We start from the raw sequence: 12,867 nt of genomic DNA on the forward strand, positions 1-12,867 counted from the left end.
CCCTGCTGGATCAGACCAAGGCCCATCACGTCCAGCCGTTCACACAGTGGCAAATCAGGTATACAAGATATTTTATATCTTCTGGGCATGGAGTAAGGGTCACTGGGGGTGTGTGGGGGGAGGTAGTTGTGAATTTCCTGCATGGTGCAGGGGGTTGGGCTAGATGACCTCGCAGGTCCCTTCCGACTCTACGTTTGTACGATTCCACACATTATGTCTGTACTGTTGAAATCAGCCAGTTACGTGGCTCTGGAATTTTATTGTATGTAGAGATGGTGAGGGAGCGAAGGCAGCAATCTTGTCAGACCTCGGAAGATAAGCAGGGCCGGTACTTCGAAGAGAGGCCACCAAGGAAGACTCGGCAGAGGAAGCCAACGGCAAACCACCTCTGCTTCACACTTGCCTTGAAAACCCCTTGCTGGGTTGCTGTGTGTCGGCTGCAACTTGACAGCAATTTACACACACACACACAGATATGCTGATGATTTTGTCTGTATGTCAATCTTGGCTGATCTAGGAGGGTAACGAATAAAGATTGATTGATAGATAGCTAAGAACAGAACTTGGAATTGCGCCCTGGAAGTGTAAGACAATCTTTGAGAACCAGAGCATTACAAGCTTGGGCATTTCCACTAGTGAGCAACTTTTCTGGAGCATTATGTCCTGACTGAAACTTCTCTATTGCCTTCAAAGGCCAGTGCCAAGAGGAGGAGGAGGATTGATTTTTATATACTGACTCTCTTCCACTTAAGGAAGAATCAAACCGACTTACAATCCCCTTCCCCTCCCCACAACAGACACTTTGTGAGGTAGGTGGGGCTGAGAGAGCTCTAAGAGAGCTGTGACTAGCCCAAGGTCACCCAGAGCCAGTGTGGTGTAGTGGTTAAGAGCGGTGGTTTGGAGCGGTGAAGTCCGATCTGGAGAACCGGGTTCGATTCTCCACTCCTTCACATGAGCGGCGGAGGCTAATCTGGCGAACTGGGTTTGTTTCCCCACTCCTACAAATGAAGCCAGCTGGGTGACCTTCAGCAAGTCACGCTCTCTCAGCCCCACCTACCTTCCAGGGTGTCTGTTGTGGGGAGGGGAAGGGCAGGGGATTGTAAGCCGGGTTGAGTCTCCCTTAAGTGGTAGAGAAAGTCGGCATATAAAAACCAACTCTTCTTCAGCTGGCTTCATGGGCAGGAGTGGGGAAACCAACCCGGTTCACCAGTTTAGCCTCCGCCGCTCATGTGGAGGAGTGGGGAATCCGACCCGGTTCTCCCGATTAGAGTCCACCGCTCCAAACTACCGCTCTCAACCACCACACCAGCAATGTGATGATCCAACTGGGATGAGATGAGCATGGATACTCAACCCACAAGGCAGCCCTCGTCTCGCCACACTTCGAGAGGCCTGGCAGGAATCCGGTGAAGCAAAACCAACCTGACAGGCCCTGTCTGACCGGGACAGGAGGGGTTTTCATTCCACAGCTGTTTCTACCCAGACTCCGAACAAACAACATGTCAAAGCAGCCATTTCCAAGGCAGGCCGGCTTGTCGGGGAAGCAAATTGGCGGAGATTCTCCCCTTCCCCGGCGCTTTGCAAAGGAGCTCTTGACAGCGGCGTTTGACTGATCAAAAAAATGTCGGTGGAAACAAGGAGAGACCTCGGGAGCAGCTTCCCTCACCTGCCGGCAGCAGAGAGAAGGGCGGCTCTAATGAAGGACTTAAGGAGGGCTTTACTAATGAGGAGGAAGCGTCTCCTCCTATTGCCGTCACGTCAGGCTTCGAGAGAAAACTTGGCACGGTTCAGCTCTCAAAATAAAACAAACCAGGGATGGTTCCGGGGGAACGTCTCGCGGCTTGGGATGGATGATCCCAGGTAATTACTGGCGCATTGGATGCGTTTGGGATTAATCAAAATCTATGGTAAAAAAAAAAATGACGTTATGATGGGTGCCAAAACAGCCTCAGCAATCCAGCCTCTGCCTCTCGTACTGCAGAGGAGCCTAGGCTAAGACAGACCAGACTCATAAGAACATAAGAAAAGCCCTGCTGGATCAGACCCAGGCCCATCGAGTCCAGCACAGTGGCCAACCAGGGGCCTCTAGGAAGCCCACAAACAAGAAGGCTGCAGCAGCATTGTCCTGCCCATGTTCCACAGCACCTCATATAACAGGCATGCTCCTCTGATCCTGAATAGATATGCATCATGGACTGGTATCTGTTTTGACTAGTAGCCAAGGATAGCCCCATCCTCCATAAGAACTTAAGAAAAGCCCTGCTGGATCAGACCAAGGCTCATCAAGTCTGTTCACACAGTGGCCCAACCAGGTGCCTCTAGGAAGCCCCCAAACAAGATGACAGCAGCAGCACCATCCTGCCCGTGTTCCACAGCACCTAATGTAATAGGCCTGCTCCTCTGATCCTGGAGAGAATAGGGATGCATCATGACTAGTATCCATTTTGACTAGTAGCCATGGATAGCTCCATCCTCCATAAGAACACAAGAAAGGCCATGCTGGATCAGACCCAGGCCCACCAAGCCCAGCAGTCTATTCACACAGTGGCCAACCAGGTGCCTCCAGGAAGCCCACCTCAAGTCCAGCTGTTCACACAAATCAAATCAAACAGAATCAAAATCGATGGTAAAAAATGACTTCTACCATAGAGTTTTTGCCCAAATCAAAGAGCACCCTCATGTCACTGGCAACATGCTGACATCACTTCCGGTGTGCACTGGGAAATCCTTGGAGAGTTTTAGGGTGGAGCCTGAGGAGGGCAGGGTTTGGGGAGGGACTTCAATGCCATAGAGTCCAATTGACAGAGCGGCCATTTTCTCCAGGGGAACTGATCTCTACCGGCTGGAGATCAGTTGTAATCCCAGGAGATCGCCAGCTACTACCTGGAGGTTGGCAACCCTAGCCAGAAGTGACATCACTACATTGCCAGCAATAGCAACCTAGGGCGCCTTTTGCTGCCCCTAAGTCCCCCGGTGACAGCAGGGTGGGGCCCTGGAGTGGTGTGGGGCCCTCTTTGCTCCTGGTAAGTCCACCCTGACCCCCCTACAGCAAACCCTATCAAGGTCTTGTTTGTGGGCTTCCTAGAGGCACCTGGTTGGGGATTGGGGAGGGGAGGGACTTCAAGGCCATAGAGTCCAATTGCCAGAGCAGCCATTTTCTCCAGGGGAACTGATCTCTATCGGCTGGAGATCAGTTGTAATAGCGGGAGATCTCCAGCTAGTACCAGGAAGTTGGCAACCCTATCTCACCTACCGCCTGTTCTTTTTGACTGGAGGTGCCGAGGTTTGAACCTGGGACCTTCTGGATGCAGAACAGATGCTCTGCCTCTAAGCCACAGCCCCGCTCACCCCCAAGCATGAGTTCTCTACATGCCAGGGTCATCTGTGGTTGGCAGAATGCTCTAGCGGCTGTGACATCCACTTTGGTCGCATCAACATCGAATCGTTGCCTGGCATCCCTGCCCCAGAATGTGTCGAGCGCTGTGTGTAATGGGGAGGTGAAATTCATTATGGACTAGGTAATGGAGAAATTAAATTTTATTAGGGCGAAATCTCGCCTAGAGAGTCAGCTCTCCCGCGAATCGATTGCCCGATCCCACGCAGCCTCTCGATACCCACTCCTTCACCATGACATTCATTGGCTTAGTAAAAGTGCTCCGTTCCTTCACTTTCGACCACCGATTTGCTCGCCCGAAACAAGAGCGGAATATCAAATAGAAGAGGAAAGCTTTCTCGGCTCAAGCCTGCTTTCCGCACAACAGATTTGGGCTCTTGAATTAAGACGAAACCATCCGTCATGTAATGGAGAGGCCCGGACGTTTTTGAGATAACGCTCGGCAATTCTTTCCTCTCTCTTTCTCGGTCTGATTTGAAATCGGAACAGCAGCCTCTACCTTTCGGTACATGATGCAATCGCAAAGCAACGTGCAGGGCTGACTTTGCTGCAAAAGCTCAAGGGGGATGTTAGTGCCTGATCCCAACATTTCTGTGTCCCTAAAAGGATTTTGAACATTAACATAGCATGCAATAGTAAGATTTCTTGCATATGGCCGAAGGCCGTTACAAGGGTTTTGTATATAATTCTTGTCTGTTTGGTTTTTTGCTGTCAAGTTGCAGCTGGCCCTTATGGCGACTCTTAAGGGGTTTTCTAGGCAAGAGACGAACAGGGGTGGTTTGCCATTGCCTGCCTCTCCAGCAAGCCTGGATTTTCTTGGTGGTCTCCCATCCAAGTACTAACCAGGGATGACCATGCTTATAAGGTTGCCTGGTCCCTCTTCTTAACCGGTGGGAACTTTTGGGGGCGGAGCCCGAGAAAGGCGGGGTTTGGGGAGGGACTTCAAGGCCATAGAGTCCGATTGCCAAAGCGCCCATTTTCTACAGGTGAACTGATCTCTATCGGCTGGAGATCAGTAGTAACAGTAGGAGATCTCCAGCTAGTACCTGGTGGTTGGTAACCCCACATGCTTAGCTTCCGAGATCTGGCAAAATTGGGCCAGCCTGGAGTCTGGACCATCCAGGTCAGGGCATTATTCTTGTTAAGGGTATGTATTAATGAATCAAAAAGCACACTGCAAAAAAATAACATTATTGTTCATATAGTTATTCTAGCAAATCCATTTTTTTAAAAAAAATGACAGTCAGTAGAATGTATTATTGGGCCTCTTCCTTATTCTGGCTCCTGGATGTCTGTGGTAGAGTTCGCAAAGGCGGACAGAGAAGAGGGGATATTGTAACGGGTGTGCGAACTATTCTGTTCCCCTAACTCCACTGATTGTTCCGATCAGGGCTGGTGATAAGGCTAGGGTTTTGGCCAATGGTCAGGCCCAAACTACTAGGGTTCAGATTTGGCCACTTACGGCGGAAGGTCTCCAGCCAACTGCAGTCTTTGCCAGCTGGGGCTCAGCTGATCGGCGGGCGAAAATTGGAGCCAAAGGGAGGGGGTGCGATCCTCCAGGGGAGAAAAATTCAAAACGAAGGCCGTGGCTACTTACAGGAAGTTCTGACCATAGAGTTCCTGGCAATTCCTAGAGTTACTTTGTCACTTTCGGGTAGCTCTAGGAATCAGCGGAAACTCTCTGGTCAGAACTTCCTGTAAGTTGCCGCGGCCTTCGTTTTTTTTAATTTTTCTCCCTAGATGCTGCCCCCCCCCCACATCTCTCCCTACACACTACACAGGGGGATTGTGAGTAGGGAATATCCCCTTCCACACAACCCCTATCGCCTTGAATCATTAATGTCAAGCACCCAGGGACTACATTTCCCAAGGTGCACCAAAGCACAGTGTTTTGAACACATCACAAAGAGCATGTGAGAAGCCAGGGCAGGTGGGGGAAGGAGCAAGCTTCAATGGGCATCAGCCCCGGGCCAGGCCATAAGCAAGAGCGGAGGCACCAAATTCATGGTATTTACAGGAGGAGGGAATGGACAAAAACCAATAAATAACAAAAAAAAAGTGAAAGATCCAGTTTAAAAAAATCAAAACGAACCCACAATGAATGCAAAAATAATTTGCACGGACCCCTACGGCATACCCCAGCATGTGATTTGTTGATACGCTACAGCCCACGGCCGTATGAAATAGAGAGTTCAAAAGCACTTCCACATTTCACGGCCCCGGGAGAAGCTTTTTAACGTATGCCTGCCTTCGTTCCAAAAGTTCTGGGACTTGACTCGAGGCCGGCGCTTTCCATTTTAGCCTGCGTTCTTTCCCTTAATTATTCATGCGGGGTTTTCTCCCCGCCTCCCCCGGCGCAGAAATCGAGAACAGACTGACAGAGCAGGCAAGGACAGAAAATTCATGACTCCGGCGTGTATGCTGGGAGGATAAATTTTGCCTCTCTCCTCTCCCCTCCAGCTACCTTATCAAGAAAGTACATCAGAGGGATGTGTCTGCCTTCTCTGAACAAGCACAGAACGTGATGAGAAAAACGCGGCGAACAATTCCCAGGTAGGGAGGAAGGATGGGGAAGAGGTCGGAGGGGAAGGCGCCAGAAAGGGGGGGGGATTAAATGCCTTTGCCTGATTTTATGCCTTTAAACTGCAGGCTGATGAGCGGAAATCAGCAGGCGAAACTTTCCGCCGGAGTGATGATAACCATTATCGCCCCTAATGTCTGCGCATTGCCATTAAAGGCATAGCGAAGGCGTTCCACCGAAAAGCTGGCAAACCTTTGGCCGACCTGACTTGCGCCCCCCCAAATCAAATCAGTGGGTTCTAGATCAAATCAAGCCTGAACTGACCCTAGAAACTAAAATGACTACACTGAGGCTGTCGTATTTTGGTCACATTATGAGAAGACAAGAATCACTGGAAAAGACAATCATGCTAGGAAAGGTTGAAGGCAGCAGGAAGAGGAAGAGCCAACAAGAGATGGATTGACTCGATAAAGGAAGCCACGGCCCTCAAGTTTGCCAGATCTGAGCCAGGCTGTTAAGGATAGGACGTTTTGGAGGACATTGACTCATAGGGTCGCCGTGAGTCGGAAGCGACTTGACAGCACTTAACACACCCATGCTCTGCACAAGCATTTGTTTGGGGTCAAACGTTGTCTCTCCTCAAACCGCTTTGCCGCATTTCGTAGCACTTCAAATTAGATTCTGGTCAAAGTGAGCCTAGCGCAAGAGTTATCGGCAGACGGGTCACGTGCTGGATTCTCACTGGTGCGCAGCCACTCCATACAGTACCAACCTTGGCGTTGACATATGAGCATTGTTAACCCCCAATATGGCTGTGATTTGACAGCGCTTCCCACCACCATTCACAGAATCAGGGACTCCTGTCAATTCAGATCTCCACAGTGAACACATGAAGCTGCCTTCTACTGAGTCAAACCCTCGGTCCATCAAAGTCAGTATTGTCTACTCAGACCGGGAGCAGCTCTCCAGGGTCTCAGGAAGAGGTCTTTCACGTCCCCTACCGCCTGGTCCTTTTAAGGGGAGATGCCTGGGATTGAACATGGGACCTTTTCCATCGAACCACAGTCCCTCTCCAATATAACGTAATGAGTTCATAAACCCGCTTTGTACTGAGTCAGATCCATTGGCTCTCCAGGGTCTCCAAGGTCTCAGCTTTCACATCACCAACTTGCTGGTCCTTTAAACTAAAGATGCCGGGGATTGAACCTGGGACCTTCTGCATGCCAGGCAGATGTTCCACCACTGAGCCACAGCCCCTCCCCAATATTATGAAGAGATATGAAGCTGCCTTATACTGAATCTCACACCCTTGGTACATCAAAGTCAGTACTACCTACTAAGACGGGCAGCGGCTTTCCAGGGTCTCAGGCAGAGGTCTTTCACATCACCTACTTGCCTGGTTGCTTTAACTGGAGATGCCAGAGATTGGACCTGGGACCTTCGCATACCAAGCAGATGCTCTTCCACTGAGCCATAGCCCCTCCCCTGCCAATGGCAGGCACAGCCAACTAATTCTTTCTTTTTCCCTGTCCTGCCCCCTCACACCATTACAGAAGACAATTGCCTGTATACGACATTTTCAAACATTTCCCCAGTTGCACAGAAAGGGAACACCAATCCCTATGCAGATACCAGCCTAATGAACACATATACATGAAGCTGCCTTATACTGAATCAGACCCTTGGTGCAGCTCTCCAGGGATTCAGGCAAGAGGTTTTTCCCATCAGCTACTGCCTGGTCCTTTTAAGTTGAGATGCTGGGGGTTGAACCTGGGACCTTCTGCATGCCAGGCCGATGCTCTGCCACTGAGCCACGGCCCCTCACCTAACCTTTCAGTGTCCTTTCTCGGAGGTGATTCCCATCATGGGGTGGCATGTTTTCCAGCAGCCACTCTCCCAGTTCCTTTCCTACACACCCTCATAGGATGCTTAACCCCCACCCTGAAGCACAGCCGGCCGTGGCCAGAATGCATTACAAGCCAGGCAGGCTCCCGCTGTTCACACATTCCCCGATAAAAAAAAAATGTCTGCAAAGCAGAAACCCTTTGCCAACTCTATTTGCGCGCAGTTTCCAAAAAGTACATCGAGGCGCTCAACCCCATTTCCGAACAATATGTGGACAGAAATCTCTGTGGCAGAAAATTAGAACAGCACAGTGGTGGTCCCCCATGAAGAGAAACGGGGAAGGGAGGAGGGGCGAGGTGGAGGAGGTTTCCCGATCTAGGCTTTGGCTGAAGACTGCACCCTTGTGTGCATTGAACAGATTCACATCCTGGTGCTATAATCCAAGTCCTTCGAGAGCCCCATTTACCATATTGGTACAGTCCATACATTACAGTACATTCGAGGCAAATGGCAGGTAATGTATGGGACTGCAGTCAAGCAATCCAATCCACGGATACCGTGGACAGCCCCCAAAAAACAAATCAGTGGGTTATAGATCAAATCAAGCCCGAACTGACCCTAAAAGTTAAAATGACTAAACTGAAGCTATCGTATTTTGGTCACATTATAAGAAGACAAGAGTCACTGGAAAAGACAGTCGTGCTAGGAAAAGTCGAGGGCAGCAGGAAAAGAGGAAGACCCAACAAGAGATGGACTGACTCAATATAGGAAGCCACAGCCCTCAATTTGCAAGATCTGAGCAAGGCTGCAAAGACAGGACATTTTGGAGGACACTGATTCATAGGGTCGCCATGAGTTGGAAGCGACTTGACGGCACTTAACACACATACACAATCCAATCCAGTCCAAATCCCATCCATCCTACAAAATAATTAATATTAAATAACCCGGTGTGACATTCAGAGAATTTTTTGGCTTCAGCGGTTATTGGGCTACGGCTCTCTAGTTTCAATTTCCCACATTCAGGCATACAGCTGCTGTCACTCTCACCCTTCTCTGTCCTCAAGCAGCTGTGAAAAGAAGAAGAGTTGGTTTTTATATGCCGACTTTCTCTACCACTTAAGGGAGACTCAAACCGGCTTACAATCACCTTTCCTTCCCCTCCCCTGTGAGGTAGGTGGGGCTGAGAGAATGTGACTTGCTCAAGGTCACCCAGCTGGCTTCGTGTGTAGGAGCGGGGAAACCAACCCGGTTCACCAGATTAGCCTCCGCTGCTCATGTGGAGGAGTGGGGAATCAAACCCTGTTCTCCAGATCAGACTCTACCGCTCCAAACCACCGCTCTTAACCACTACACCACGCTGGCTCCAAAGAGAAAAGGAGACAACAAGGCACTAGAATAACCATCTCATCGAATCATAGAGTTGGAAGGTACCCCCAGGGTCATCTAGTCCAACCCCCTGCACAATGCAGGAAATTCCAAACTATCTCCCCCCACAACCACCCCCAGTGACCCCTTACTCCATGCCCAGAAGACGGCCAAGATGCCCTCCCTCTCATCATCTGCTTAAGGTCATAGAATCAGCATGGCTGACAGTACGGCATCTGCTCGGCATGCAGAAAGTCCCTGGTCCAATCCCTGGCATCTCCGGTTAAGAAGATCAGGTAATGTGAAAGACCTCCAGCTGAGAACCTGGCGGGCGGCTGCCAGTCTGAGTAGACAATGGTGACCTGGACAGACCAAGGGTCTGGCTCAGTATCAGGCAGCTTCACGCGTTCAAGAGTGTTGACAGACTCTGGATTCATTCCAAGCTGAACGATCCCTGGTAGTAGCGATTGACGTAGACCCTTCTCTGCCTGAAACCTTGCAGAACCACCGCCGATCAGAGCAGACGATTCTGAGGATCGGCGTTCCTCCCTAAATGCGGGAGGAGGAGTTGCCCCTCTCTCGACATTATTTACCCCGGTTTTATGGAAGCTTTCCTTACACCGATCGTAAAGGTTAATAAACGCCCTCGCTGCCTCCTGGATTTATTAGAGGGCATGAAATAAAGCTGGCGCTGTTGTAAATTTGTCCTTAATAGAAACATGGAGAAAGGATGCTAGAGGGACAATTATCCTTGTGCCTGCGTTCATCCCTGCCTGTGGGCAGGGGTCAGACATAAATCCAGCCTCGGAGAATTCCTTTCCAACGTTCCTCCCCCCCTTTCATTTCCTCCCCATCCCAAGGTGAAGAGACAGAGGGAGAGCTTGGATCAGAATTGTTGTGTAGAAAAGAGGGTGCATATTGGTTACAGCAAGCATGTGTGCTGCTTCAGAGCAACACGAATACAAGAATGCAGGAAAAGAACCAGGGACTACCTGTGAGGTAGGTGGGGCTGAGTGAGCTCTAAGAGAGCTGCGACTAGCCCAAGGTCACCCAGCTGGCTTCATGTGGAGGAGCGGGGAAACAAATCCAGTTCACCAGATTAGAGTCCACCGCTCATGTGGAGGAGTGGGGAATCGAACTCGGTTCTCCAGGTCAGAGTCTACCACTCCAAACCACCACTCTTAACCACTACACCACACTGGGTGGAGGTGGAGGAGGAGGAGGAGGAGGAAGAAGAAGAAGAAGAAGAAGAAGAAGAAGAAGAAGAAGGAGGAGGAGGAGGAGGAGGAGGAGGAGGAGGAGGAGGAGGAGGAGGAGGAGTTGGTTTTTATATGCTGACTTTATCACTTAAGGGAGACTCAAACCAGCTTACAATCACCTTCCCTTCCCCTCCCCACAACAGACACCCTTTGAGGTAGGTGGGGCTGAGAGAGCTCTAAGAGGGCTGTGACTTGCCCAAGGTCACCAGATTAGCCTCCGCCGCTCATGTGGAGGAGTGGGGAATCAAACCCGGTTCTCCAGATCAGACTCCACCGCTCCTAACCACTACATCACACTGGCTCCCAGGATACTGCCAGATCCTTTAACTGGAGTTGCCGGGGATTGAACTTGGGACCTTTTGCATGGCGGGCAGATGCTCTGCCACTGAGCCCCGGTCCCTCCCTAAAGTTTTCGCCTAGGCATCAGGATGCTACCGAATGCCACTTCAGTGTTTCCATTGCAGAGAAAGCCTCCGGCAGGCCTTAAAACAGAAGCGTTAAAGAGACCTCTGGAATGGACTATCAAATACTCCTTTATTAACTCAACGGTCCTGGCAGATTCATGCTGGGACTGAATAAAGGGGTCCCTGAAGCTATAGTGACAGGCCTTCCCATCAAGGGCCTCACTCCATTTATCTGTTCCCAAATTCCACCGCTGCGTATTGTTGCTGTTTTTCCAGACAGGCAATCGAAGCTTCAAGCTGCATCACAGCTGCATTCTGTCTCCTCTCTTATGATTTTCTCCAAGCCATGCAAGATCTCATAACAAGAGAAGAAAAGGTCCCTGCTGGGTCAGACTGATGTAGGGTGGCCAACCTCCAGGTACTGGCTGGAGAGCTCCTTCTATTACAACTCATCTCCAGCCGATAGAGATCAGTTCCCCCTGGAGAAAATGGCCGCTTTGGCAATCGGACTCTATGGCATTGAAGTCCCTCCCCTCACCAAACCCCGCCTTCCTCAGGCTCCACCCCAAAAACCTCCCCCCAGTGGCAAAGAGGGACCTGGCAACCCTAGACATCCATCCAGGCCAGCATTCTGCTTCACACAGAGAAGCAGAAGAGTTGGTTTTTACGTGCCAATTTTCTCTACCTTTGAAGGAGAATCAAACCGGCTTACAATCCCCTTCCCTTCCTCTCCCCATAACAGACACCTTGGTGGGCGAGGCTGGGAGAGTTCGGAGAGAACTGTGACTAGCCCAAGGTCACCCAGCTGGCTTTGTGTGGTGGAGTGGGAAAACCAACCCGGTTCACCAGTTTGGGGTCGGCCGCTCATGTGGAGGAGCAGGGAATCAAACCTGGTTCTCCCGATTAGAGTCCACCGCTCTTAACCACCACACCACGCTGGCTCTCTAACTGTTTGCCCCGGCGGACCAACAAACAGGACCTCATCGGGTCAACTCTGGGAGTCTGTTTGGCTGATTTCAAAAATGCAGATTGAAAAGGGTCCGGCGGAAACTTAGTCAAGCACCCAGAACGAGATCGGGACCAGCCAGCTAATGACGCTGCAGCGAGATGAAGAGATAACTTTGCGGTGGGCACGGTTTTGGCTTTCTGTCTTGTCCAAAAGATGGGTGGTGGTAATTGCAGTCAACGTGGTTTATGAGCCACTCTGGAGACTGTGGCTGCATTACCAGAACGCTTGAAATAAATAATCGGGGCTACCTTGGCTGTGGGCAGGTGTGTGTATTCCTCCCAGAGAAAGCATCGTCTAATCCAGTGGTTCCCAAAGTGGGCAGTGCCACCCCCTAAGGGGCGGTGGGATTACCTAGGGGGGCACTAAGAGGCAAGGGGGCAGCAGGGGGGGTGCTCGAGGTGGGCCCCTTCAACTGTGTTGTTCACTAATTTACAATAGATCTAGCTATGGCACCATGCTGGCAAATTTGGCGGAAAGTATCAGAATATTTTTCCCCAGACTTAGAAGAGCTGGTACCGCAGGCTCAAGCTCGTCAGTTTTATTGAATAAATTTCAGCTTAAAATTTTTAATTTGATTTTGAACAGATGTGCAATTAATTGTTACTGTTTTAATTTTTTTTATTGTTCTTACCTTCTTTAATCTGTCATTAAAGCTCGGGATGTTTAGCCTGGAGTGGAGACAGCTGAGAGGGGATATGATAACCATCTTCAAGTATTTGAAGGGCTGTCATATAGAGGATGGTGCTCATCTCTTGCCTTGAAAACCCTTCGGGGATGCCATAAGAGGCTAAGCAGTCGGCCCTGGTTGGTACTTGGATGGGAGACCACCAGGGAAATCCAGGATTGATATGCAGAATCAGGTAATGGCAAACCACCTCTATTTGTCTCTTGCCTTGGAAACCCTACTGGGTTCTCCATAAATTAACTTTTACTTTATGGCAATTTACACCACCATCAGAATATAAATCTCCCTAGATAATTGGATTATCTGGCTCAGCATGGTCTACTCTGACTGGCAGCACCTCTCCAGAAGACAGAAGGAGAAAGATCTTTTTCTAGCCTCTTCT

The sequence above is a fragment of the Euleptes europaea genome, chromosome 20, assembly GCF_029931775.1.
Source record: "Euleptes europaea isolate rEulEur1 chromosome 20, rEulEur1.hap1, whole genome shotgun sequence".
In the NCBI taxonomy this organism is placed as follows: domain Eukaryota; kingdom Metazoa; phylum Chordata; class Lepidosauria; order Squamata; family Sphaerodactylidae; genus Euleptes; species Euleptes europaea.